The 27902-nt window shown below is 44.2% G+C and overlaps 1 long non-coding RNA gene across 7 annotated transcripts in view; it reads right to left on the reverse strand.

Moving 5' to 3' along the window:
* The window catches only part of LOC125615368, an 85616-nt gene that overhangs the window by 43549 nt on the left and 14165 nt on the right, over positions 1 to 27902 (reverse strand). For 5 of the 7 annotated variants that reach the window (XR_007345978.1, XR_007345979.1, XR_007345984.1 and 2 more), the window contains exon 1: positions 4604 to 5533. This is a non-coding gene — a long non-coding RNA (uncharacterized LOC125615368). Of the gene's footprint in view, positions 1 to 4603; positions 5534 to 16271; positions 19008 to 27902 lie in introns of those variants that run through there. The other 2 variants (XR_007345981.1, XR_007345982.1) reach the window with 2 other exon arrangements.

Below are 27902 nucleotides of genomic sequence, written 5' to 3' on the forward strand. Positions count from 1 at the left end.
GATATATATATATATATATATATATATATATATATATATATATATATATATATATCTGTATACATAAGATCTATGACCCCTTAGAAATGCATTTTTAAGTATGCTAATTGGACACCATCTGCACTCACTGGGGGATGAGACCTGATCTGTGGGATGTGGTTGATTGTAGGCAAAGGTTTAGCAGCTCAAAACTGAAGGTAGAATTGAGCAAAATTGCAATTTGTAGCCTCCCTCAGAACCAAAAAGGCACACATCCAATGAAGAAGAACACCTCAATAGGGGTTAAAATTTGATTTTCATTGGTTCATTTCTTCACTCAGTGTCAAACATGTATTGATGCCCTCTGCAAACCTTGGGGTCCACAAGGAGAGGAGGAGAAAGCTCTGGCCTCTGAGGAATGTTCTGCTGAGTGGGAGGAGAAAGAGACGGAGACGTGCACAAAAGGTGCCCTTTAAATTGGACAACAGTAATAATAACAACACTAAACTACTCATCCCGGGTAAATTGTTAAATAAAGTGCATTTAGAAATGCTGAGTCCCAGCCATTACTATTAATTGTTTGCTGGGTACCCAGAACCAGAGGCCCCCATTCACATCATGTCACCTGAACTTCATGGCCCCCTAACAAAGCAGCTTTCTTTACCAGCCCCATATTTCAGTGGAGGACTCTGAGGCCTGTGCAGGTTAGAATATGTCCCCAAGGTCACACAGTCAGTTAAACGGCACGGCCCAGATCAAGGGCAAATATCCTTGTCTACAGGGTCTGGGATCTGAATCATGATGCCATACACAATTTCCTTTGTTGTATCCTATGATGGAAATTTATTAGCTAGAATTCTACTAGCTACTATTAGCCATATGCACAGCATAAAATACAAGATATTTTCAGACATGAGAAACTTCAGGATGTTTCTCAATCATAAGATCAGAGCTTTGGAAAAACTCAGTGATGAAACCCAGTGAGAGAAAGGAATCCAAAAATTACACTTGGGAAAGGAGAAACTGCATCCACTTAGATAAAGTCCCCGCCCATCATCTAAAGGAACCATGATGCAGGTCAGCAGGGATGTTACCGGAACCTTGACCAAGCACAGTGTACCTAACATGGTTTATGAAGGGATAAGAAGAGGCAGCATTGCCTGAGATAACCAATTTTGTCTTCTATGGAGAAGAGTTCATCAATATTGCCTAAAACCGATAAGTAGTTAGAGAGAAAATACAACTCCAACAGTTTAGTATTTGGGGAGATTTACTCAAAGGAAATAATCTAAAAACAAATAGAATTTCTGTTCACAGAGATTTTCATTGAAGTGTTATTTGTAATAAAACAAAGGGAATATGGAAAACCTTAACAATCAATCACAGAGCAAAGAATAATTAAATTCTGGCAGAGTAGAATGATAACTATCAGCACTGTGCTACAACATGGAAAGTGCTTATGTTAGTAACCTAGGATGAGCAAAGCAACGGCTTAATTGTGGGTCCACCATCTTTTAAACTTACAGAAAGGTGCGTGCATAAAAATACCAAGTTTCTAGAACGCCCTACACACACACACACACACACACACACACACACCAGTTACTGGTGGCAGCCTTGAGCTTCCACGTTTTTTATTCTTTGTATTCTTTGTGTCTTCAATGTTCTGGGCTGAGCTTGACGACACAGCACAGAGCAGAGTTGCAATGACCATCTTTGAAGGAGTGGAATTCCTTGCCATTTTTCCTGTTAAATCCTTGGGCACTTGCTACATGGCCTGGTAATCTCAGAGTCCAGTGGCTTCCCGGTTTTCCTGTAGATGTACTCTGAGCCTCCTGGTTCCGCGAGCACACGCTTGGCCTTATAGCATGGCATGGTCTCTCCGATCGGAAAACATTCCTCTTCAGGGAAATCATTTTATGATCTTGAGGATCTTCACCCAAACAGTGGGCAGGAGTATTACGTTGTGTAACGGTCGATGTCTGACAGGAACTGCATAAAGATCATTATGGAATTCCATTTGCATTCACAGTGTTCATAGCCGACTCTTGTGAACTAGAAAGGAAGCCGCAAGGACGTGGAGGACACAGAGCTGGTGTCTCATCCAGGTCCTTCATCCTCCAGTGAATCCACAGTCTGGAGAGCGAAGCGAGGGACCGGAAGCCGCACCTCGAGCTGTGGGCGGTCACATCCGCACTTTTTAAAGGCTCAACGTCTTCTTGCCATGTTTGTTTTTAAAATAATTTAAATGAGGTTTTCTTAGCAGTTAGGTAGCAGAAGGCACAGATGACACCAGGGCCACACTCAGGGCCCCGGGACTCGCCGGTACATGAACAGAAGTGAAGAATCCGATGATGGAAAAGCCAGGGTCCAGGTGGGCAAGAAAGCTCTGAGTCCAAGAGGGTCTCAGCAGGGCCTCGGTTGGAAGCACCCTCTCTGTGCTGGCTGTGACACTGTTGTCAGGAAAACAGAGACCGAGGCGGCACAGCCCGGCCACTCGGTGTGGGAGGTCCAGTAAGTCATCTCTGCTTCAGCTGTGCTAAGTGACGTGGGTGGGGACGCTGGGGTCTGGAATAACCACAGCAGAGAGTGAGCCAGACTCCAGGGTGGCCAGGACTGGCGGAGAAGCAAGACAAGAAATAGAGTCACAGTGACAGTGTCACTTGACCAGCAACCCCCACAAAAGTCCACCTGGTCTCCCTGGCTGCTGCCTCGGCTGAGTTGAAGACTGAGTGCCACCTTTTAGGGCTTAACATCCGAAGCCAGAATTCTGAACTCGGGTATATCAACCTTTTTATGTAATCGTTTTCAGTTTTTTTAAAAAATTATAACACAAGCTACCTTTTAATTTTGAAATGTCCTAGGTGGATGTTTATATGTATATGCCAATATGCTCATTGTGAAATAAAAAAATAACAGACGAGAAGAAAGATATAAAAAATAAATAAATCTATTTGTTAGGACCCAAGGATGCACTGTGGTTGCACAGAATATAAAATATTAACCTTATTGCTGGCTTTTATTTTAATAAGAATCTCTTGGACTAAATAATAGGAACCAAGTACAGTAATATACTTTCCAACAGTGCTGTGGGCATCCCCCTGGGACTATCAGGGGGGACTTGGTAAGTGACACTTGTACAGGTTTAAATTTGAAATTGCATTTAATTTGTAGGTCCCATTACTTAGTTGAAAACATGTACCTCTAAGGCAAATGCAGACGGAAATGGGCATCGAGCTAAAAATATTTGAGAGGCAATAATTTGCCTTAATGGCGCCCGCACCTAGACGGGGAAGGTAATGAAGCATCTCAGGGGAGGTATTTCTTTGGCTTAATTTGTTTTCACGCTGTTACCAAGTTGTCAACCTAAGAACTGTACTGAGCAACTGCTCATGAACTTGTCCTTTGTTTCAGTTCCTGGTAAGCTGACGCCACCTCCACACTATTTTCCATTCTTTCCCTCCACACTCTGGGCACACAGCATGTGGGGATTGTTCTAGAGGTAGAGACATGGCTTCAGGAGAGACAGACACAAGAATAGGTATCGCAGCTGGCCTACATGGTCTTTCCTGTTCTCTCTCTCTGTGACCCACGTGGGTTGACATGAGGACAGGGGTCCTGGAGCTTCTGGCTAGAAATACTATTACCCAAATTCAGCTGGAAATGGAGACTGTCAAGGATTAGCAAAGGACATTTCCTTTGCTACAAGGTAGCAAGGATCAAAGGCAGAGAAAGTGAATTCTACTAACAAAAAAGAGGAAACCAAGGGCCTTCGTGGTGGGAAATGCGGGGGTTGAAGACAAAGACAAGAACCCCATGCCTCTTGCAGGGTGGGTATACACTTGGCTGCTTTGTTGGTCACCAACCACGAGACCAAAGGAATTCAATGCACAAATTCAATGCACAAACTGGTTTGGAAAATTTCAGTGTATTTTGAACAGTTAACTAAACACTTAGTCTTTTATACTGGACTTCCTAGAAGTCCAGCCTGAACATGTATGTCCTTCTTTCATAAGCACACCCTGAGGCATCAGATCCCAAGAATATCCCATCCACACCTACCCCTTCGTGTTGGCTAATTGTTGCTGTGTACACACCAGCAGATCTCACGGAGAGGCCACTTAATGAGGGTGGAGGTCAAGTCTCATGCTACCCAGTCCATTCAGAGCCCCCAAGGTCACACTGTGTGCTGGCAGGAGCTGGGCCAGCCCAGAATCTCAAAAGCATCTCTGAGTGGGTGGCAGGTGTGTAGCTACAGATGGAAGGACTTCTACCAGGAGGAATTCACCACAGCCAAGCAAAGTCTTCATGCCCTGATGGAAGAAGAGGGTCAGAGGATGGTTCGTGCGATCAGGCTGACTACACCCAAAGATGTCTGTCCATCATGAACAGCACACGCCCCATTGTGCCTGTGCACACCTCACCTCCCTGTGTGCCACGCACACAGCGCTCTGTTCAGTAAACGTGGTTGTCATGCTCATTTAAAATTGAGACTAATCATCCATGTCCTCCTTCCAAAGATATGAACACTCACTTTGCACTCCGTGGGCACTTGCTCCAACCTATACCTAAGCTATTTCAGAACATATACATACAAAAGAATGTGAATCACCACGTCACTCACCTTGCAGGGAGCAGAAATAGTGTCCTCAGTGGGGCCTGACCAGCTGGATCAGCCTCTGGCCTCTGGGTAAGAGCAAAGATCTGGATTGCCCTGGGGTTGTCCTTCAGTTGGGTGATCCAGGAGAGCCCCAGGGCTGCTGGAGGAGGGCAGGAGTCATTCTGGACAGCTGTTTGTTCACCCAGTGTCTACGTGCCTGAGCCCTGCAACAGCCACCCCCGGCATCCTGTACAGAGCATACCTATTTCCTACAGTACAGCTAAACTGAGAGACTGCCATCTCAGAAGCAACCCAACCCCCTGGTTTCCTCATGTTGCTTCTGAAGAATCTCCCTTTACCCATTTCTCCCAGCCCACCTCCTTCCTCAAGAATGCCTTGGAGAACTGAGGCCTCAGTGATGTGTTCTCAGACGCTAGGAGCTGAAGGTTTAGGAGGGGGATTGCACTAAGGAAACCCTGGACCCGGTGGTGTAAACTGGACCTGAAGAATGGGGGGAAAGTGTCCACACCAAGAGCAGGACTGTCCTTCCCACCCTTGCATGTTTCCATCCTCGATCTGCCATGGGATAGACCTTTCTTTATTCTTAAGCTAGCCAGCTAGGTGGCCAGGAACACTCACTGGAAAGAGACTCAGTGTAGACCACAGAGCGGCGTGTTCAGCATGCCAGAGCCGTAGGGACACTACCCTATCGTTTCCCACTGGTCTGGGTGGTGGGCACCACCCTTAGAGACATCCTGCCAGCAGGCACCATAACGGCTCCCTAGACCCCCTGACAGCACCGGGGAGCAGACATGAGGAGCACTGTAAGTTGTCAAGACTAACTCAGCACTTGCTTTCCACTGAATCAAGAAATATTCCCAGATGGAATCAAAGAGCTCTTTGGCTCTGTGTGGACATGGAGGAAGGAGCAGAGTGGGTCAAGCCAAGGGGGTAGGAGAGTATCTGTGCAACAGGGCATGGAATTCAGTTGGACTGAAGACTCGGCTCCTAATCCAGGTCCTTCCATCTAACTCCTATGTGGCCCTGAGATTCCCTTTTCTGGCGTGAGACTCGGTTTTTCTTCATTTGTAAATAGGAATCATCTTCTCCGCCGTAACTAGTAGCCATCCCTACGAAGAGCAGTAGCAGAAAATATTCACATATTCTAAATTTACTAAGATAGGACTGGTTATTACAACGGATTAGATCACAAATTCTCTATCACTTAAAATAAGATAAATCCCTTCCCCCTCACATAAAGTGCAGCCAGCAGCAGGGCCAACGCAGGAAGGAATCCGCGCCCCGCAGTCACTCAGGAATCCGCAGATCCGGGTGGGGCTTCCAGGATTGCTCTGGGGTGATTCTCACACAGGAGGCTTTTGAGGGACAGTCCTAGAAGTGAAGGTGACACTCTGTACTCCAGCTCACATTGAGTTGACCAAAATGCAGTCATGTTGTCACCCATAATTATGAGGGAGGTTGGGGAATGTTGTGCACCCATTACTTGGAAAGAAGAGAAAGGGGTGTTTGTGACCAGCAGAAGGCAGAGTCAGGTCTATGAAAACCAGTACCTGAGCCCCGCATCCAGATCCTGAATCATGAGCTCTGTCATGCGCCACTCCTGACACACCGTGCTGTCTGTCTGGACAGAGAATGGTGGTATAGACGGAGGGGAACTTCCACACCAGGCAGGCCAGTAAACCCCAGCATCCCTGTTCCCACCTGTTCTGCACCTCAGTTCTCCAGGTCAGGAGGATTTAGTGAGGTTGCCACAGATCAGAAATTATAGGAGAAATACCTATTAGAAGCAATCACTGGCCAAGGATCTTGAGCAAATCCCATACTCTTGGATTTTTATTTATTTATTTGTTTTCCTCATACGTAAAACAAGATTGCTCTGAGAGAGAAGGTTGCAATGGATCTGGATGGAGCTGGTGGACAATAAGCATGAAACAATTTTATTCATATACCAAATTGTATTCATACACCAAAAGAACAAAATTTTCATTTCCCCTTGCTGATGGAGTTGGAGATAGAGCCATTATGAAACTCTGACTTGCCGAGCCTGAGCTATGTTTGTCTACTCACAGGTAGGCACAGAACCCACTTACTTCTGATCCCAACGCTCACCTCTATTCAAGTATTGAAGTTACCTCCTTGTGTTCAAATAAGCTTTATTGATTGCAAGACAGCAAACACACACCTCACTCTGTTTCATATAGATTGTCTGTAGCCTATACGCAACATGCCACCCAGATCTCAGCTCTTCTTGTCTACACATGCCAATTTTGAAGCAGAAATCAAAAATCTTGTTCTTCAGAATGAATCCATTTGCACCAATGGCATTAATGAGAACTGTACATTTTTGTACATATTTTTCTGATGCTTTCATATCCAATAACAAACTTTAAAAAAATCCCACCAAACATGTATATTTCCCAAAATCTCCTATTTTCTGCCATCTAACTGCCAGCCTCTTTCCTGCCCACCTGGTGCCCAGCTTCTACTCTAACAAGCTCTTTTTCCTTGTGTCCGTCCACTCCTTGGGCTTCTCCACTGGCAGACGCTTCATGGTAGAAACTCTGCCTCTGTCTTGATGTGGCTATACCCACACCTTCCTGCAAGCTCTTAGGAAATGAGCAGCTTGCAGTATTCATGAGACACCCACTTTGCAAGACATCAAGTTATTAATAAAAGTTATATGCATATTGAGAAACGTCAATTAGAGAGATTTGGCATGTGGACCAAGGTAATAAATATCTGTGCAATATCAAACTAAATTCTTTTATTTTTTTTCAATGAAATCATTCAGTCCTTGCTTTGGAAATAAAAAATAAAGGGACTATTTGTTCTTCTAGTTCAACATTATAGAGTTGCATGGGTAGGAAGTCGTGCGCCCTCTTGGATCTCTTCCAAGAGAAAGTCCAACCATTTTTATTGCTGTTAACTTTCAGCTATTGCTGAATGAGTTCACTGGCAATTTTTTTTTTTAACATCAATCAATCAATCAAAAAGAGCATGTCTCTTCCTGAGAACACTTAAAAATGTTTTAAGTGCATACCCTTCAGGTTCGGGAAGCCCACACTGTACATTTTTAGCTTCACATATTCCAGTTTAGATGATTTGAATCTGCTTCCCAAAGAAGTTTGCCCCCACGGGAAAACTTCATTGATTTCATTGTTTTTATTCTCTGGGAGGGAAGCAAGTGAATAATTTGATTGAAATGGATGGAAACGTGTATTGAAATGGAAGGACGAATGCATTTACATCTTCATTTTACTTAAATCGATAAATACTAGGATATATTAGATACACAGAAACCAAAATTAAATCACTGAAAATGCTTATGTACAGAAAGTTATTGATGTGTTAAAAATGCAAAGTTGCATTGAAAATTTCCAAGGAACAAAACTGCATTTATCTACATATTATGGAAGGAGATGTCTAAAAGTAAAAATCTAAGATCCCAGAGTTCCCGCCTCCCCTTGCCAGTCGGTTGCCATAACTGTGGAGTTAGTTTAATTCATGGAATTGTTTCAAAAATTGAACGTGGTGGCGAGGCAGAAGGGACAAGGCAGGAAGCAGATAAAAATTTCTCAGAGCCTTTTAAAAATGTTTGCTCAGTGAAGATCAGTGATTCTGAAGTGTGGTCCACAGTCCCTGGAGGTTCTCGAGACACTTTCGGGGGTATGTGAATTCAAAACTCTGTGAATAATCCTACGATATGTCACCTGCCTTTGCTCTGGGTTGACCCTTGCCTGGAGAATGCAGAACCTTGGTGAGTGGAGCTACTTGAGTCTGAGCACCAGCCCAGGTGGTGTCAACAAGCCCTACTGGCAGTCGCTGTCTTCATTGCCAAATTTATTTAAGGATGTTCTTGATGAAACAAAACCCAAAACATTGCTGTATTTTGACCAGGTGTACATCCATATTAGTACGTCCATAGTAATTTCCACCATCTTGAAAATTACTCCAGTGGCTTAAAACATGTTTACTCATCTTTCAGTTCCTATTACAGGGCAGAGATCTCACTAGGTCTCACCTTGTGTTTTTATTAAAGATGTCATCAGAGGTGCATCCCAGAGGCAATGGATGAGGATCCATGTGCTGGCCCTTTCCAGCTTTAGAGGCTGCCCTCACTCCTTGGCTCCTGGCCTCCTTCCTTCTTCAAAGCCAGCACCATTTCAGATCTGTGTGCCTTTCCTCCATATTCAAATCTCTCCCTCTTGTCTGAATATAATCACAAAAATTTTCCATTTAAAAGAACCAGTATAATTAGACTGACTCCCACATAACACCCCCCCCTCCAAAAAAAATCTCCTACCTAAGACTCTTACTTTTATCATAACTGTAAACTTCCGTTTTCCACGTAAGTGACATTCATGGGTTCTAGGGAAGAGGCTGTGGACATCTCTGATGACCATTAGTCTACCAAGCACAAATTGTTTATCATATTCTTCCTGACAAAATGGAATTCCCTTTGGCTACATCCTGAAGTTTGATTAACGTCTCCAAGGAAGGCACACGTGCGACTTTTGAGTTATGAGATAAACTAGCAACTTCCAGGGGGAATATCATTTTCTCTTGAAGAGACAGCTTAACAAAAAATTATGATTATTCAGATCTTGGGGATAACAGACCCTTCTTTTGAGTGAACAAGTGAACAAAACAACTAAATATATTTGTAGTCAATAATAAAATTAAGCTCTTCAAATTAAAAAGAGGACTTTGGACAATTGTATCTACTCTATGAACAAGATCCCTTCCTGATACTTAAAGATTTTTGCAGTGGGACACATAGTAATATTAATGAAACTAATTTTTTTTGTAAGGCCTAGAGAAATAGGTCAGTATTTGGAAGATCTGAATAACTCAGTGAGCCAATGTTTTCTCAGTGACAAATATATATTGTCACAAAATCACATGAGTTCATTACTGATTACATTAAAGTTAAAGACAGATGGTTTCAAGATGTATATTACAACTAACCTTTAAGAAACTGCCACTTTCTGAGTTTTGATGTGGTATCAAAAAGAATATCCCAAAATATATGAAAAATAAATTAGAACACTCCTCCCATTTCTGATAATGTGCTATGTGAGGTTGGATTTTTCTTCACATAACTCCATCAAAACACCCTATCACAACATGTAAAAATGAAGAAAAAGACATGAGAACTTAGCTGTCCTGTACTAGGTTAGACATTTAGGAGATTCACAGAAATGAGAATATCCTTCCTCAGTGATGTTTTTAAGGGAAACGGACTTTTTTTTTTTTCATTACAAACGTCTTTCATTTTCAGAAATGGATTTGTCATTATTGTTTTCAAAGGAATTACTTAAGAAGTATTCTCAACATTTGTTCTAATTTTTATATGGTTAGTATTGATAGCTATAAGCCACATGAACAAAGCTTTCTGAGTTCTCAATGATATTTTAGAGTGTAGAGATCCCAAAGATCGAAAACCACTGCATTAAATAATGTCAGGGAAACAGCACCTAAACAGAAATATCCCTTGAGTTGGTGCATCCAAGGACGGGGGAATGTGATACCCCGAGTGATGGGTTCTTGTTTTGGCTCAATGGAAAGCTATTGGCAGGCCAAGCCTAAGTCAGAAAGTGATCCTACCCATCAAAAGTGTGGGAGCATGATTCCTTTCAATGGCCAGTGTGGTGACGGAACTTTGACCTGGCCACAATACCCTAGAGTCGTCTTCTTCAAATCATGAGCCAAGAGAACACACCTTGGTGCCTCTGTAGTAAACAAATCTCCTTCTTGACCTTCAAGCCCTTGGGGCTCAGTAACTAGCTCATAAAACTCAAGACTGGGGTGGTCTTGCACCACACTGAGGTAACAACCAGGGCCAGCCCTGGTGCCCGATATCTGTGGGTAGCCAAGTGTTTCATTAATAATCCTCAATGGGCCTGCAAATGGTGTTCTTGAACACAATATCTGGGAAGAGTATCCCAAACTTCCATGGAGATCTGAAAGAGAACTATAACTCCATAGAAAGTTCCAGAAGCACTGGATTCATGCATTACTTCCCCCAAGAGTTTCTAGCTTGCTTTTGCTGCCTCAGAGCTCTACTGGTGGGTCTGTCCTCACAGTCAACTCACTCTAAAGAATTCAGCGTTACAGTTGGAAAGCCTGACCCATAAGCCCATGAGCCCAGGGAGGAAGAGTCCCTGTTATCACTAACCTCCTGTTTCTACAAAATGATTAGATATAATAAGTGTGCAACAGGTCCTGTCAAATTAAATTAACTCATTTACTTTTAGTCATATGCACATTCTAACCATATCCTCGGATGATACCTACACAGATGACATCCACCCACACTCCTATGTATAAACACATCACATTTATATACGTAAAGCAACTGGCCTACTTGTATTCACTATCTGTTCACTGATAGTGTCAAGTCCTGGAGAAAGGTAGCTAAAAGGGGCATTCTCTCCGCCCTGGATAAACTCACACTATATTGGAAGACACAGATGTGAGACTCCATGAGCACAACGGGGTGCAACCACACACTTTGGGAAACCCAGATGACCGTGGGAGCTCACAGTAGAGAGATGTTCCTCAGCCTGTGGATGCAAGAGGCCACTGGGGGCTTCTAAAAACCCTGTAAGAGAAGTTGATAGGAGAAGAAGAGGAATAGAGGAAGAAGAAGAATAGAATAAAGGCTCCTGGGAACAGAAGATTCGTGTGCATGTGTAAACACACAATAGCACAAGAAATCATGGTACACATTTCTCTCTCTCTCTCTCTCTCTCTCTCTCTCTCTCTCTCTCTCTCTCATACACACACACACACACACACACACACACACACACACACAGGCTCAAACCAAAAGCCCTTCTTCAGAAGCACCAGCAATTTGCTCAGGATCCCTATGCAAGTTCTTTCTGCTCTTGGGGCAGCAGATTTTCCAAATGCTATATTTGGGGCGGAGGGTATAGTTCATTTGCCTGCCTCCCAAATGCTATATTTAAGGGTGATACCAGCCCCGTGGTCCTCAGTCCAGGCTCAATGTTAGACTCACACAGCAACTCTCACAGAGGGTCCTGCTACAGCCCCACCCTAGAGACTCTGATTCTACTGGCCTGTGATAGACTCAGGCACAGCAGCTGGTCGGGATCCCCCTGAGAGGTTCTATCACAGTTCTGTTGAGAACCGCTGGACCAGCTGAGGTGGTTTCCTGGTTCTGTGCATTTCTTCATCTGTCTTTCTTTTATTCTTCTATTCATTAGTCATAAAAGCTTAGATCGCACCAGGTATTTTATCAGGAGTTTTTGTTTGTTTGTTTGTTTTGTTTTTGTTTGTTTTGAGGTAGCCAATGCAGCAGTTGGGTCCCTGTTCTCCTGACAATTGGGATTTAGTGGACACCCAGTTGGATGGCTCTCGCTTGCCTTCATCCCATTACCTGGTCTTTCCCAAACCTTCATACCTTCCCATCACCACCACAGGGGGGTCAACTTATTCTAAACCACAGTCATTCAACTGCATCTCTGTGTGTGCGTGTGTGTGGGTGTGTGTGTGTGTGTGTGAGAGAGAGAGAGAGAGAGAGAGAGAGAGAGAGAATACATGTAAAAGTGCAGATTTGACCAGACAATTTTGTTGTTGTTGTTGTTAGCTTGGTTCAACACAGTGCTTCTGGGGTCTCAGTCAAGGCCACCTATTAACTTTTTCATAATGACTGGTATTGGCCTGGTCCTGGCCCATTTGAATCGGATGTGGCATTGAGGTTAAAATACCCATTTTTCTTTAAGAAAATTGCATCTTGCAGAGATGCTGTGACCTACCAGGTGACCACACAAAGCCCTGTGCACGGAGACACACACCACCTGACCAGACTGTCCAGAGGGTCACATGTTCTGCTGGTGTGAAGCATTGCCCGTGGCTGGGCTTCACGGCTCACTTCAGCGATAGCTTAGGGAGCAGGGAAATACCCTGATTCTTTGGGGTGGGGAGTGAGGAGTGACCACAGAGCTGCTGCAGGGGCTCGGAGTCCAGAGATGGGAGAGTAGAATCAAGATCCTCATAAAGGAGGAGGTGCTGCTTGAAATCACGCCCTTTGCGTTCAGAATCCCAGTTCTAATTGGCAGCAAACCCCCCAGGGGAGGGAGCTATTGACACCCAGTCAGTGTGCCTGTAGGGGATTCCAGGCTGGGAGAAGGACCCTCTGAGGACAGCACCAGGGCTTCCTGACGCTGAGGGTGGAGACTGCCAGCCATGCCCTGCTGACTGTGGCCACCACAGGGGGAGCCACTCAAGCTACTAGAGGACTGGAAGTCCAGAAAGGCTTGGGCTGCCTAGAGGTGGGGCCCCTGCCTTAGCTCCCCCCAAAAGAAGAAAATCACCTCTCCACCTAGGGGTGAGTAGTATGTGCTGACTTGGGGTTCCAGTGATTTAAAACACCCCACTTCTACTTTGTATATATACTACATCCTGTGTCCTTCCTGAGGGTCCTGTTATGTCTGTGGAACTTCCTGTGAACAAATGCATTTTAGGCTCCTGTTCTGCTCAGTGCACCATCTAGACTTCTCTACAACGTCATTTCATTTAAACCTCAGGAAAAAAAAAATTATGTTATGATTGTGTTGTGATAATGATAATGCTGTGCCTGAGAAAACTGAGGCTCAGGGTCTTTAAAGGAAGTTTCCAAGGTCTTGGTGCAAGGAAGTATCAGATTTGTTATCTGGAATCTAGGTCAGTCGGAAGCAAATGCCCACAGGCTCTTTCTATCAAACTTATTTCAATAACTTTGCCATCCCTCAAAACAAGTTGGAAACTTCTCGAAATTCCTTTAGAGTCAATCTCCAAGCCAACCTTCACCTTATGAGCATGCCCCATCTCTGGTTAACAGCTATGTAGCTGTCTCCATGTTTCAACAATGGCAACCTTGTTGGCCTAGGTCCATGGCTTCCCTTGGTAACTACGTTGAAACACTTTGGATAAATGCAACCTGAACTAGCTCCATCCATGCAGTGTTTGCCAATGATGGAAATGTTCAGTGTCTGTGCTGTCCAATGTAATAGCCTTGAGCCAAGGCTACTGACACTGAAGAGCCAAATTTTAAGTTTTTATTTAATTATTTGTATTCATGTTGGCTAGTTGCTACTTTGCTAAATGATATGTCACCAATAGCAGCAACCACAAAAATAACTGCATCATACCATCTGTTTTGTTTTTGTTTCATTTTGTTTTTACTAATTTTTTTATTTTAAAAATTTTATTTCTTAGTGGTAAGAACCGTTAACCTGAGATCTACCCTCTTGCAAAGATTTGAGGGTGAGATAGAGTATTAGTAACTCTGAGCACAATACTATACCACAGGGCTGTAGAATTTCTTCAACTTGCTTAACTGAAACTTTCGCCTGTTGATTAGCCACGCCCCATCTCCCTTCTCTAGCCCATGGCACCCCGCCATGTACCTTCTGGCCTCTAACATGGCTGTTTCCAGATGCTTCATTTAAATGGAAACAGGTGATTTTTTTTTTCTGAGACCATTTCTTTTGCGTAGCATAATATCCTTCAGTCGCATTCATTTTATCTCGTATGGCAGAGTTTCCTTCTTCTTTTGAGGTTGAATGACATTCCACTGTGCGTATGTGCCCCATGCTTATTACCATGCATCCGACGATGGACGTTTGGGTTGTTTCTACGCCTTGATCCTTGCAAACAGTGCTGCATTAAACATGGGCGTGCTGAGATTGCTCCAGGGTCCTGATCTAATTTTTTAGGATAGATATCCAGAAGTACCTGTATGTCCCAGGAGAATATAGAGTTTGCTGCTGGGCTCATTGTCCCTATTATTTTTTTTTATTTGCTCTTTTTAGATACACACGCCAGTGGAGTGTATTTTGACATGTTATACGTACATGGAGGATAATTTATTCTGCTTGCCATCTAATTCTCATTGCCCAGATTCATTCATGTTGTGCAGGTAAGTCTTGTAGAGTGCAGTTATGGGGAAGTGGGGATGTCCAATACTCCGTTAGAATTGTTGGAGAGAATTCTAGCATTGCAGCTGGAAAGGCCAGTCACGGTTTGGAAAGTGAAGCACAAAGTAACCTAACTGTGCGCTGGGCCAGTCGGTGACTGAGATTCTGAGCCTTTTAGACACCAGGTTGCTAAGTATTTTCTTCTGGTTTCTTGATCCATGGTCAGCTGTTCCCCAGCAAGCTGAGCCACAGACCCATTTTTATTTCAAAAGAGTGAACTGTGACTTAACACTGGACCGGCCAACCTGTGGTCTCAGAGCCGAGCATCCTGGAACCAGAAGGAGACCCCATGCTCCCTGGACAGAAAGGTACCCGTGACCCACAGAGGAGCGTGAGAGAGGGTCAAGGCTAGGACAGCAGTCACCTTTCCTCATAACCTGCCTGCACCCTCCCATGTTAACACACTGTGAACGGAGCCGGAGTGACAAAACCAATCCATCACCCCAGAGGCAACACAGGGAGGAATAGAGAGGTTAACAGAAATTGATGACATCCCCACTGGAATTTTACACTGATTCGGCCAGCCCCACGATTGAAATAGACAAAGATTTATAGTCCGAGCGAGGACGCTGGCTCCTCTTGATTGCCTTGATTTTTTTTTATGCGCTCCTGCATATTTATTCCCAAGCTCATCACCGGCTTGTAGCATTAGAATGCTGATTTGATTGTACATTCCAAGAAGAGCAGGCATTATGCACTCATTTGCATGATGGGAGAGAAATCACCAGAACGGCTTCTGATATCAGCGGCCAAAACGATCGCTAATGTTCACCTGCCAAAGTGGGATTGTGTAATATTTTTTTTTTTTGAAATTCAGATTTCCTTTTGGTTTTCTCAGTGTAAAAATAAAAAAGGGGAATTATTCCATATCCTGTGGATGAGAAATTGTATTTTGTCATGCCTCCAAGGGCTACAGAGGCATAGAGCTTTTATGAATTCGTTTGATATCAGGGCTCCGCGTTTCGAGTTCCAACACAAATTTTTCCCCCCGTGACATTATTACTGAAAGCTTTTATCAGTTCATTGTGACAGAAAATTGATTATTATCCCTGACATTTGATGGATAGCTTTCATAAAAGTTTCTTTTCTTTTTTTTTTTTTTTTTTTTAGGATTTCATGTTGGCCTATAAAGATCCCCCCCCCCAAAAAAAAATAACTTTCCCAAGATACGAAAAGAATTTCTCAGTTCTTTTGTAAATCTTCCTCTAGGCGTCTGTGAGAGAGGACCCAATGCCTCAGAAAAAAAAGTTGAAGGGAATGTGCAGGTCTGAACTGGCTGTTTCTTTTTCCCCCTGCACCTGCCAAGGGAGGAGAGGTGCAGTGTCGTGACAGGCCCCTGGGACTCTCCAGTGATTTTGAGCTCGATCTCTTCCACAATTTCATATTTTACAGTTATGACCATAAATGAGAAACCACATAAGAGCACTTTTTTTTTTAACTCTGTGTTCACAGAAGGCTGGGGTAACGTGTCCTCTTCCCCGGGTCTGTCAGGGCATGTATCTCATCACCAGAGTGTGCAGTCACCACCCACAGCTCCCGTGTGGCAGGTCCACCCTCCGTCTGTCATCATCACAAGGCTGTGGGACAGGTGACATTCTCCCTTCTCTCCAAAGGAGAAGAGCTGGGGGACTTGACGTGTGTCCCTAGCCTGTGTGGGTGTCAGACTTTGAACCACATCACTCTACCTTGAAACGGAGCGGAGGGTGCTCAGTCCCCTCCTCAGCAGGCCGGTCCTGCAGGAACAATAAAGAACCATCTTCAGGAATATCTCTTATAACTATGTTGTTTCATCAAAAAGACACACACACACACACACACACACACACGTCACACACGTCACCCACAGAAAGGGCTAAGAAACCACCAAGAACCTCAGCTCCCCTGGCGATCGCCCCTTCCTGTCCTTGCTCTTGACTTGGAGGCTTCCTGGCACCCCACTCCACTCTTCTCGCAGGCAGGGGGGACCCTTTATACCTAGCTCAAACTTAAGCAAAGTCAGATTGGTGTTGACTGGAGAATTCGGGAAGAGCTCCCTAAACGTCTTGGAGAACTCGGGAGCCACGTTGACATGAGGGGCAGGTTCAGATGGACAAAGGTTCTCACTGACCCTCACGAACACAGAGTGGGCAGTTGCCCCACAGGACCCACAGAGCTTGAGACGTGCCAGATCCCTTCTACAGACAAGGCTGCTCTGTTTCTAGGATGTTCAGCAACGAGCTCGGAATTCATCAGTGAAGGAAATCAAACCCACGTTTCAAGATTCTTGTCCCAGTTCTGAGCACCGGAGGAACACCCTTGGGGATCATTCTCTTTTGGGGAGAATTTTAGGAGACAGAATCCACTAGTACTTTTACCCAAAGCCAGAAATCATTGTGATACACATGACCAGCTTCACGGAGGACAGCAGGATACACCCGTGGTTCCCCAGGAGAGTTACTCTCTGGAAGACCACTCTGGTGGCAGAGGAACTGGAAAGTCACTGGTTCCCTTTACGTCCCCCATGACCTCACTTTATGCCTGTTGGAGAAGCACAGTCCCTCAGGGGTGTTCTAATGACAGCTGATAGCGTATCAGAATTAATAGGAACAGTGGGTGTCTCAGGAGAGAGGAGACTTAAAAGAGTTCATTAAGTGGAGGAGGCAGAAAACTTTATTTGATGAATCAAATGGTCTTCATTAAAACTAAACTTTTCCTGGGAACCAGAGTACCACTTAGAAGTACTTTTTTTTTTTTTTCTTATTAAGGGAGCGAAACTAACATGTGATCATTATAGGATTTCTGGAACCTAAAGAAATGTATTGCATTAAAAAAAATCACTTGTAACTTATGGCCCTGAAATAACCACAATGGCTGCTTCCCGGCCGGACTGTTTTTCCCTGTGTGTTTATGTGTGCATCTGTGAATTACCAAATTAGGATCATTGGATATATATTGTTCTTAGACTGTGCTTTTTAAATTTACTTAACATTACTTTCAGTGTCTAGACGTTGAGAACTTGACTTTCAATGGCTAAGGAATATCTAATCATTCATGCACATATGAAAGTTACCCCACTATTAATAAGCAGTTAAGTAAGGTTTACTGTTCCTGGTTTTCATCAGTGCTGGAGCATACCTGGATCCCAAGCCGCATGGGTTCCCATGTGAGGAGACTTTCTCATTCCAGGTTGTAGCAGAAGAAATACAAGTCAAATACCGGCTCTCCCAAAGCCATGCAGTATGAGGCCATGAGAGAGTCTGGATTGAAATATGACTGCTTTCACTTCAAGCTAGTTGTTCATGACAGATGAAAAGTCAGTAATGCTATTGGAGAGAATTCTAGGAACCCTGCAAAACCATGAACTTTGGAATCAGACGTTGGAATCTGAACTAGGAGAAAAGCTTATGCCTAAATCCTTCTCACTTACCAGTTCTGGGCTCTTGAACACAGGACTTCATTTTGGACTCTATCCACCATCAATAAAACAGGGATATTTACCCAGTTGGTGGTGTTGTGAGGATTGAATAAAGGGAGGCCAATTTTAAAGTACCTTGAAAACACCAAGTGTGGAGCAGGCGTCCAATAAAGGGCACCTTGAAACCTCATTCTTGATGGCTGTTTAAGAAAGTAATGACTAGCGCAGAGTGTCTCCTCGTGAATGTCTAAGATGTGAAAATTTAAATTCTATCATATTTTTAAACTGAAAACTTGTAGCCTTTGGGGGATGGTGGCATAATAGACTCCACCCCAACGAGCTCTCCATAACCCCTTGGACCTTGACCTCAGGGTGGCAGGAGGAAAAGAACAAACTGAGTTGTGGAAACGGAGCCCTGGAGACCCGTCGCTCTAGCCACAAGATGTCAAGGGTGCAGGCTGAACCTATAGAGGTTCACTATTCAAGTCATAGCACAGCCTGTGGGACAGAACTGCCTCAAAGTAAATGTCCCCTTCCCCTGCTCGCCCCATCAAAATATCACCTCAGTCACTCTGCAAATTTAGCACCTCTGTTCCTCCCAACAGGAAAAAAAAAATGTTCCTCTCTGGATCTTACATCCAGAGCCACACTGTCCAGCGGGTCCGCCTTCATCGCAGACACCTGCTGAGCTTTGAAAGGCAGCAGATCCAAAATGAGAAGTGTAGTCAGCGTAAAATCACACCTGATTTTTAAAGAGTTACTGGGAAAAAAAGATAACTAGGACCTGTTTCCTGCATGCTTTTCCTACTGACTGCCTCTTATAATGACGATCCATTGTGTTGAGTCAGTGCATTATTAAAATTGCGTTCAGCTATTCCCTTTTACCTTTGGAAAGTGCTCCTGGACAACTGGAAACTGCAGGAGTTGCTCATTGCATCCCTCCGGGCACTGCTGAGCGCAGGGCAAGTGGTGTCTACAGGATCCCAACCACCTTGCTCCCGCCCTATTAGGGTTAGTAGCTTGGGAACTTTAGTGGGAGGAAAGACGGAAAGAAAAAATTAGTTTAAGCACATTTTTAGATATTTTGTTTGATTGTCCCAAAGGGGTTCCTTTACTTTTTTTTTTTGCACAGGGTAGAAAACTTGGACGATGAACTCTGAAAGTAATGACGAATCTCCTAGACCTGACGGAGCATTTTAACCACAATCGGTACATCTGGAACTTTCTTTCTGAAAATCATGTTGGGGGTGTAAGTAGAAATCAGGAATTCTCATTTTTTTAAATGATTGCTTTCATTATCCAAAAGGTTATGTCTCTCAAAATTAAGGGGAATAGAGAAGAATTCTCAAGAAACAAGATTCTGAAAACATTCACTTTCCTTAAGAATTCTCAAGGGGATAATTTCGGAGCCAAATTGCTAAAGTAAGTACTATTGATGTGATAGCTTTTAAAAATTCCTGATTTCAGAAAATTCAAAACAAATCAAAACTGCGATAAATAAATAAATAAATAAACACCATGCAAATTGATAAAGTAATTGGTAAATTTTAGGTAGTCTGTATTTATTTAAAGATTTATTTTATTCATGGTATTAAAGTAAGCACTATATTTATCAGCTATTTTAAGTACATATGTGTAAATACATTAATGAAATAGACACATTTAATTATTTCCTCTTCCTTCCTAAAGTTTATATTTTCAAGTCGACTGAAACCTTTCATCAGGACCAACTCACTTGAGACAATGGGGGTTTTGGAGTCACTGTTTTGTAAGGTGTGCATAGAAGTAGGAGGCAAACAGGGGATCAATTTTAAGGGACTGACTCCCTAACAATGAGGGGTGGCAAGTTCAAATTCTGCAGGTGGTCTGGCAGGCAGGCTGCAGAGCCAGGGAAGGGTTCCTGTCATTGATTCAAAAGCAAAGGCACTCTAGAGATACAATTCCCTCTTTTTCCAGTGAACCTGTTATTTCTGAAGTCCTTCAACTGATTGGACATAGCCCATCCACTTTCTAGAAAGTTCTCTGTTTTACTCAACGTCTACTGACTTACAGGTCAATCCCATCTTAAAATACCTTCACAGCATCATGCAAATTCATTTGAGCCTAACTGGTGTTTGAAATTAACCATCATAGGAGGCCAGTCATAGGAGGTGAACGGTTTTGAAGAATGCTCATGGAAACTGCATGTGTGTTGATAGAGTCCTACTAGGCCCTGTGACCTCAAGCCCCATGGGATAAAATCTCATGCTTGGTTGACCACAGAAAGAAGAGGAAGATGGACAATTCTAAGGGGAATTCCAGGTACATTCTCTTTCTGTCAGTGTCTCTATTAGGGTTGTCCAAAGAAAGAGAACAGATAGGAAGTGTATAGATACACAGAGAAAGGTAGAGAGAGATGTCTCTCTATTGATCTGTCAATCAATGCATCAATTGATCTATCTGTCTATGAGAAAGACAGACAGATAAAGAGATATTTATTTTAAGGAATTGGCTCATGTCATTATGGAGACATATGCAGACAAAATCTGCAGGGTGGGCTCAGGATGGTTGACGGTGTGGAAGAAGCCTGAAGGTATCCGTGGGTAGAATCTGCTCCTGCTTAGAGATGGTTCATCATGTTCCACTCAGGCCTTCAGCCCACTGGACACAGACTGACCAAAACCCTAAGGTCAATCTGCTTTCACAAAAGCTCACTTATTTCAATGTTAATCTCATCTAAAATACCCTCATGGAAACATCCAGAATAGTGTTAGACCAAACATCCGAGAACCATGATCCAACCATGTTGATATACAAAATTCAGGGATCCTTTGGTATTCCTTTAGGCCCTGGATTGTGAAGTCTGCAGAACAGTAGGACAGAGAAATATAAAGCTACTCCTCTACACTTTGTTTTAATAAAATGATGACAACAGCAATAATATTTTGAGTTATAAAATCTATGCTTTTCATTCCTTGTAAACCCCATTGCCCTGTGGTCACCAACTGACCCTGACACATTCTCAGAGAGAGCTGAGGCCACTAGTGAGGAACTCAATCTTGAGTGTCCCACTCACACTTTTTTTTTTCATTTAAAGAAAAACAATGGTCTTGGAAAAAAATATTTTTGAGATAAAAAAGGATTTGTTAAGCTTTTAAAAGTAAAATCTGTCCTGTATCAAGAATAATATTCAGAGGCTTAAGATGAGGGATTTACTAAGTGCTGTTTGGTACAAAAGTAGAGCAGATGTGACTTTAGACCATCTTCCAAGGGACTGGGTTCTACAGTGTGAATGGTTGTGTCCCCTCTCCCCAGAATTCATATGTTAAAGCCTAATCCAAAAACAATGGTATTAAGAAGCAGAGTCTTTGAGAGGTGATTAGGTCAGGAGGATGCAGTGCTCATCAATGGGATTAGTGCCCTGGAGAAAGAGGTCGAAGGGAGCTGTTGGCCTTTCTACCATGGTTGGACACAGCTGGAAGGCGCCATACTTGGAGCAGAGAGCAGCCTTCACCAGACACCAACCCTGTAATGCCTCAACCCTGGGATTTCCCAACCTCCAGAACGGGGAGCAACGTTTCTGCTTATAAGTTGCACAAGTCCAAGGTATTCTGTTGTAACAACAGAAATGGGCCGGGACACGGGCCAGGAAGAAAATAAAACCCTGACCCGGTGGAGGAGAGCTGGAGAGACGAGACCTGGTGAGAATGTTTCCTGAAAGAGCCAGAAGGGGGCTGTGAAATTCAGAAATCCCAGTACCAACATCAGGAAGTATAAACACACCTCGGCTGTTTTCCACTCCCCCTCCTGCCTTGTCCAACACTGCAAGGCAGAGTCAGCATGTATAGGAACCAGCTCTGGAAGAGAGGCTCCGTTGGTCCATGTTGACACTCCCAGCCTTACGTCATGGCTATGGATGGTTCACTCACTCACCAACCGTTCACCCAAACCAAACCCTGAGCAAAGTGCACCATGTGTGTGGTCAGGTAACATAGTCTCTGTCCCCAAAGACCTTACAATGTAAGAAATTAAAAAATAAAAAAAAAAAGATTAAATAAAAAGTGGCATTCACTAATGTCCCACATACTCCTCCTGGGCACAGAGCTACACTCCATTTCCCAGCCACCCTTCCCACCCAGCCATGTGCCTGAGATGTGGAATCCACTCCTGGTCCATGAAAGCTCCCCCCAGGATTCTTGTTCACTGGGGCACTAGAGAGAACTAGCGCCACAATGTGGGGGAGGTCTTGGTCCCTGAATAACTGCACCAGAGTCCTGTTGTTGACCATTGTTAGCCAACGACCACTCTTCACCTATGAAGTAAACATCAAAATCCATTGAGCTGGATCATTGACTGTGGATGTTGACTATTATGATCACTTACTCATAATACACAGGTACAGAGGACCAGTAAAACAGCCTCCAAATCCAGCCAGAACAGACCAGGGAGTCAACTCTGGGGTGTTTTACTATAGTTGGCAGGGGGCCAACCAAGGTCAAAGATGTTAGGAGGCTGTCTTTGCCCTGACCTTCTAGGACAGAAATTCTTAGATTGACATGACCATTTGTGAACTTCTTGACACCTTAGGGGCCATTCACTTGTCCCAGGGCCTGGCCCCCCACTTGAGTGTGCTACATCCAAGGACCACGGCCCCCAGAACAGGGCTGAGCAGCACTCAATGAACAAAGGGGCACTCTGAGGTACACTGAGGACACCTGTCAGTCAGGACCATGCTGAGCAGGAAATCTGGGTTGTGGCCTCAGAAAGAAAGAAGGCAAGAGGCCAGGCTGCTCGGGCAGTGAGTCAGGGACAAGAGGAACCGTCAGGACAGATGCAGACGTGGGGACGAGAAAGTGAGCTCCCTTGAAGCTCGGCCTCTTCAAGCCCCTCACAGTCGCTCCTTCCAGAAATACTGGGGAAGCCGTCCCCTACACCCCACTCACACCTAGGAATCCAGCTGTGCCTCACATACGTAAATTGCTGGATCCTGTGGCCACCAGACCTTGAAATCGGTTACACAACGTATTATCAAATGCTTGTTCAAATTCATGGGGAGACCCAGCTATCTATCCCTTCTTATCCACAGTCCTTTGGGAATGAAAGGGAAACAATAGATTCATTTCACAAAAATCATCACATTTACATATTTTTATCATGAGCTCAACGAACGATTTTAATTAAACCGTTTTTAAAGAGGGTAGAGAGGAAGAAAGGCAAGATGGTAAATATTTAACACCTAATCAAGGGGAGAGAAGCGTGAAGCTGAATCCCTCATTAAACTGCATGGATGGAGGGTGGGCTTGGAAGCAGCCTGGCGTGAGCCCCCACCGTCCCTTATCAGAGGAGTGACACCAGGCCAGCCATTTCAACTCTTTGAGCCTCATTTTCCTCATCTGGGAAAATGGGGAGGATGCCAACCTCGTGGGATTACTGCCAGAAGAGCCTAATGATGTTAGCAATAACAATGGCCAACACTTCCCGAAAGGAGACTGTGGCCGGGCCCTTTACCCAGACTGCCGTCTAGAATATCCTTGACTTGACCCTTGAAGGAAAGCACTGCTTATTCCTCAGTATATGTAATAACAAGCTGAAATTTAGGGAAATTAAGTACTTGCCCAAGGCCTTGAAGCTAGTAACTGGCCAGGCTGGCCTTCAAACCCTGGCATTTGCAGGCCAGCACACACATGATTAGCTATTATTTGATCTCGCTAAACTCTAGTGCCTAGAACATGAATGTGCAAGCTCTCCTTATTTGTAAAGTTCAAGCCAAGGAAGAGCATGTCCAAATATCATCCTGGCGGTGTCTACTATGACTTCCACCACCCTCTCATATTTGTATAGCATTTTGCAAGACATGCTGGCAAATATTTTCCATCAGAATCCCTGAATAACTGGAGCTCAGGAAAGTTCTACAGCACGGCCAAGGCTGTGAGATGTCAGGTTTCCACAGTCCAGGAGCCTGCTTCAGAGAGTGGTGTGCAATAGAGGAGAGGGTAAGAGGGACATGGAGAGGGTGTTACAGCCCCCCTGGGGCATCCTGGGTCCATGGTCACATTCAGGAGGTGATCTTCCAGTCCACCTCATTCATGGTGGTGGGACATGGGAGATGAAGCCGTGAGGCAGGATGTGGGCTAAGTCTCCAAGCACAGCCCTCCCAGCTCCGTGCATCCTGCTCCGTTGAGATAATTGTATGGCTGTTCCTGCAATCAGTTCTGAGAAAATTGCTCCTCCCAAATTAGCTTTCCCTTAAGCAATAATTCTTAGTTGATGGCATTGAATTGCTACAAAAAAGCGTGTGTGTATGATCATATGTATACATATACATTCATGCATATATGATTACATACACATATACATGCATGCACATATGATCATATATACGTATGTATGCATGCATATATGATTACATATATATGCATATAATCATACACACACACACACACACACACACACACACGACCAAATAGTGGGCAAACAGCCTGAGGCTATATTAACAGGAAAGGACACTTTGATGTACACTTCAAATGTGTCTGGATTATTCTCAACCAACAACTGTTCCTGTTCTTCTCTCTCCCCACTTTTCTCCCTCCCTTTCTCTACCCCTCCCTCTTTCCCTCCTTCTCTTCCTTCCTTTCTTCTCTTCTCCTTCACTTCCTTTCTTTTTTCCCTTCTTCTTCTCCACTTTCTCCTCCTCCTTTTGCTTTTACTTAATTACAATGGTTGCCTGGTCTTCTCGTTTTCTGAATCAGGTCGGCAGATTTCCTCCGGGAAGAGCTCTGCGGAGGATGGCTCTCCTGAAGCCTCTGCATGTGACTAAGCCTCGAGCACCACTGGTGCCATGATGATGGCTTTGCCCTGTCGCGGACAGCGCACGCAGCCAGTGCTCACCGCTAACAAAGCCGCCTCCCTGGTCCTCTCCCGTGCCAGAGCTGGGAACGGGAAGGAGCTGGCTGGGTGCAACGCTTTGTACCATTTCACAAAAGCCCTGTGCCCAGCTCCCAAGGTGTTTGGTTGGGACCACACAGTTAGTCCCATGGATTGGGAAGACCTTCCTGGATCCACCTTCTGTAGCAGATGCAGAACAAACCCAGGGAGAGCAGTGACTTGGCTGTGGTGGTGCATCTGAGAGCACTGGAAGCGAGCTCAAAGCCCTGTATATCCATCATGCCCGGTGACTTCCTGCTACCCATGACAACTTTCACCTTATAGTCACATTCTCAGTGTCTCCAGATGCAGGCAGGGAATGGGCACAGCTCAGCTGTTTTGTGACATGTGAATGAGTAAAGGAACACAACATTGTCAGAACTAACATTTTTCAGGAAGGGGTACTGGGGATTGAACCCAGGGGTACTTTACCACTGAGCTACATACCCAGTCCTTTTTATTTTTTTATATATATTTTTTAATTTTGATAAGTTGCTGAGGCTGTCCTTGAACTTGTGATCCTCCTGCCTTTGCCTCCTGAGTCACTGAGATTACAGTCATGATTCATGGTACCCTTCAAAACCAATCCTTCTTCAATGTCTTTTGGGAAAATGCTCTCTGGTCCCATAAGCACGCCTGATTCCCACGGCCCTGCCTAAGGCTATGTCACTCCAGTACTTTATTTGCCTGGGCCCTGAACACTTTTGAGTTTGCAAACACGGTCTAGAGTGAGACCACTAGAGCCACCAGAGTTATTAAAAACTCCCAGGGAGATCCAGGCCCCTCCTCTGAGGAGCCTGACAGTGTTGTTCACACTGAGCCCACCCGGGGCACAGCAACCTGTATTTCCTTCTAAGCTCCCTTGAATACAACAGTTCAGATGCATGCTTAAAGGAAAGACCTGGGAAATGATTCCCTGGTTACCCCAAGTCAAAGGAAGGTTTCAGTTGTGAAGCCTGGGCCATCTTGAATGAGAGACTCCCAAAGGGCCTGGGGTTGGAGGAGCTCTCCCAGAGGCTGAGTTTTCCAGTGAAGTAGGTCTATCTGCTCAATCTCAACAATTCTGCCTAAATTACTTACTTTCCACACAAGAGGTGTACATTTATAAATATGTTTTATTTTTATAAAGTAAGATAAAGGGTTTTTTCACAGTTATAGAAAAGACCTATAAAATGATATAAATCATTTTAAGTAGGACATATTAGATATGCACGTTTTTCCTAATCTTTCTCATACCTTTTCTTCCTAGACTTTCAGCCTATAAAGCAACATGGGCTTAGACTTTGCTTGTTTCTGGATAGCAATACAGCACAGGGCTGAGGAGCATCATTTCGATACCTCCCTGATAATGTTCTTAATGAAGCTTCTCCATGGCCATAGATGGAATTTATGACAGGATCACAACTTCTGCATCAGATGAAATTTGTTTTTCTCTTCTGTCCAATCTATTGGCTGTTGCTTAGCAACAGGTCAATCATACTGAGTGTTTGCTGAAATAGTTTAGTAGAATTGTTGCCATAACAACTACCATTGTTAGTTAATTAAATTGATTTGGCCCCAACTTACCATCTGGAACAATATATGTTGTATGAAGGAGAATTTGTCCCGACTCAGCTGCCGACTTTCACTGCAGGGTTAAGCTCATCCTCAGAGTTGTGTGCCATCCACAGGCACCAGGGCTTGAGCAGCCGCATCCCTGAGCCATCTCTTTCAACAGTACAAGAAATGAGCACTCGTCTACATACCGATCTGTCATTATTCATTCAACAAATGTTAATTGAGCTAAAAGAATGTTTTAAAAAATATATATGAATAACAGGAGAGTCCCCTTTTCAGTCCTCAGGCTGATTGTGATGGGAGATACACAATCTATAGATGGAATTGAATCTCATGGAACTAAAATCAAAAGAAATAACCAATAAATAAGGGCATGTGAAGACTCGCACAATATGAAAGAGCTCTGTTGTTTAGTTACTTGTGTCAATGTCCTAGCTCAGGTCACGGGACATTGGTCCTTTACAATATCGTCACTAAGGGCAGCCAGAGAAAAGGTTTCCACAAACTCTACCATGTTTTGCAACTTCTATGTGAGTCTAAAATTACTTAAAATAAAACATTAGTGAAATATGGAGAGAAGAGACAGGGAGGGAGGAAGGGAGGGGGAGAGAGAGTGAATGGAGGAAGGGGGACTTTGATACTTAAAATGGAGCTCAGTTCTGGGTACTGACCTGGACACAGCTCTGGGGACACTAGAGTCCTGATGGCAGGAGGATGTGTGTTTGCTGGTCAGTACCATAACTCACTGGCAGGTAGCCTGACCTCTCCATCACCCATGTGCTCACTGCCAGAAGCATGTGTCCCTTGCCTTCAAACATTATGACTGTCGACCCAGGACTCTTCTTTCCAAAATGACCAGTTTAGCCCCTGAGAGTTCTGTAGAACAAACATTTAAAACGCCCGTATCACATGTCTCTTAGGAAACCCAGGGAGATGGGCAAAGCCGGTACCCTGATTTCCATTTGTCAATAAACTAAAGTCAACAGGGCTGCAAAAGCCAGGGACTGTTCTAACTGAAGGCTGAGGTTGGATCCCACCTCTTTACCCACCTGAGATTTCTCACAGGTGACCTCTGGATGCACCTACTAGCCCAGAGACAATGGCACTCCTGGTGCCTTCCTGCTGTCAACACTGAGCCAAAGCCAGGGCTGCCTGGCCTCCCACCGCCTCCGCAGGTCCAGCTTCCTGCTCACTCAGAGCCGCCCTGCACTTCCTGTGCATGGCATTTATTCCTGCACTGTCTTTGCACCTTTTGAAATGAATATACCCAAGTGAAAAGAATCAGAATAAGAAGGAAATTATTGCCATCATGATGTGACTAAAGTCTGCATGAGTGTGGCCCAAGCTCAGCATATACTAGTCTGGAAAGCTAGAGGAGCAGCATTCCAGGTAGAATGTTGAAAGCAAGGAAGGGTATCTAGGCTTGTGGTAGGGGCGTGGCAAGGCCTGTCTCTTATACACA

The sequence above is a fragment of the Marmota marmota genome, unplaced genomic scaffold (genome assembly GCF_001458135.2).
Source record: "Marmota marmota marmota unplaced genomic scaffold, marMar, whole genome shotgun sequence".
Classification (NCBI taxonomy): domain Eukaryota; kingdom Metazoa; phylum Chordata; class Mammalia; order Rodentia; family Sciuridae; genus Marmota; species Marmota marmota.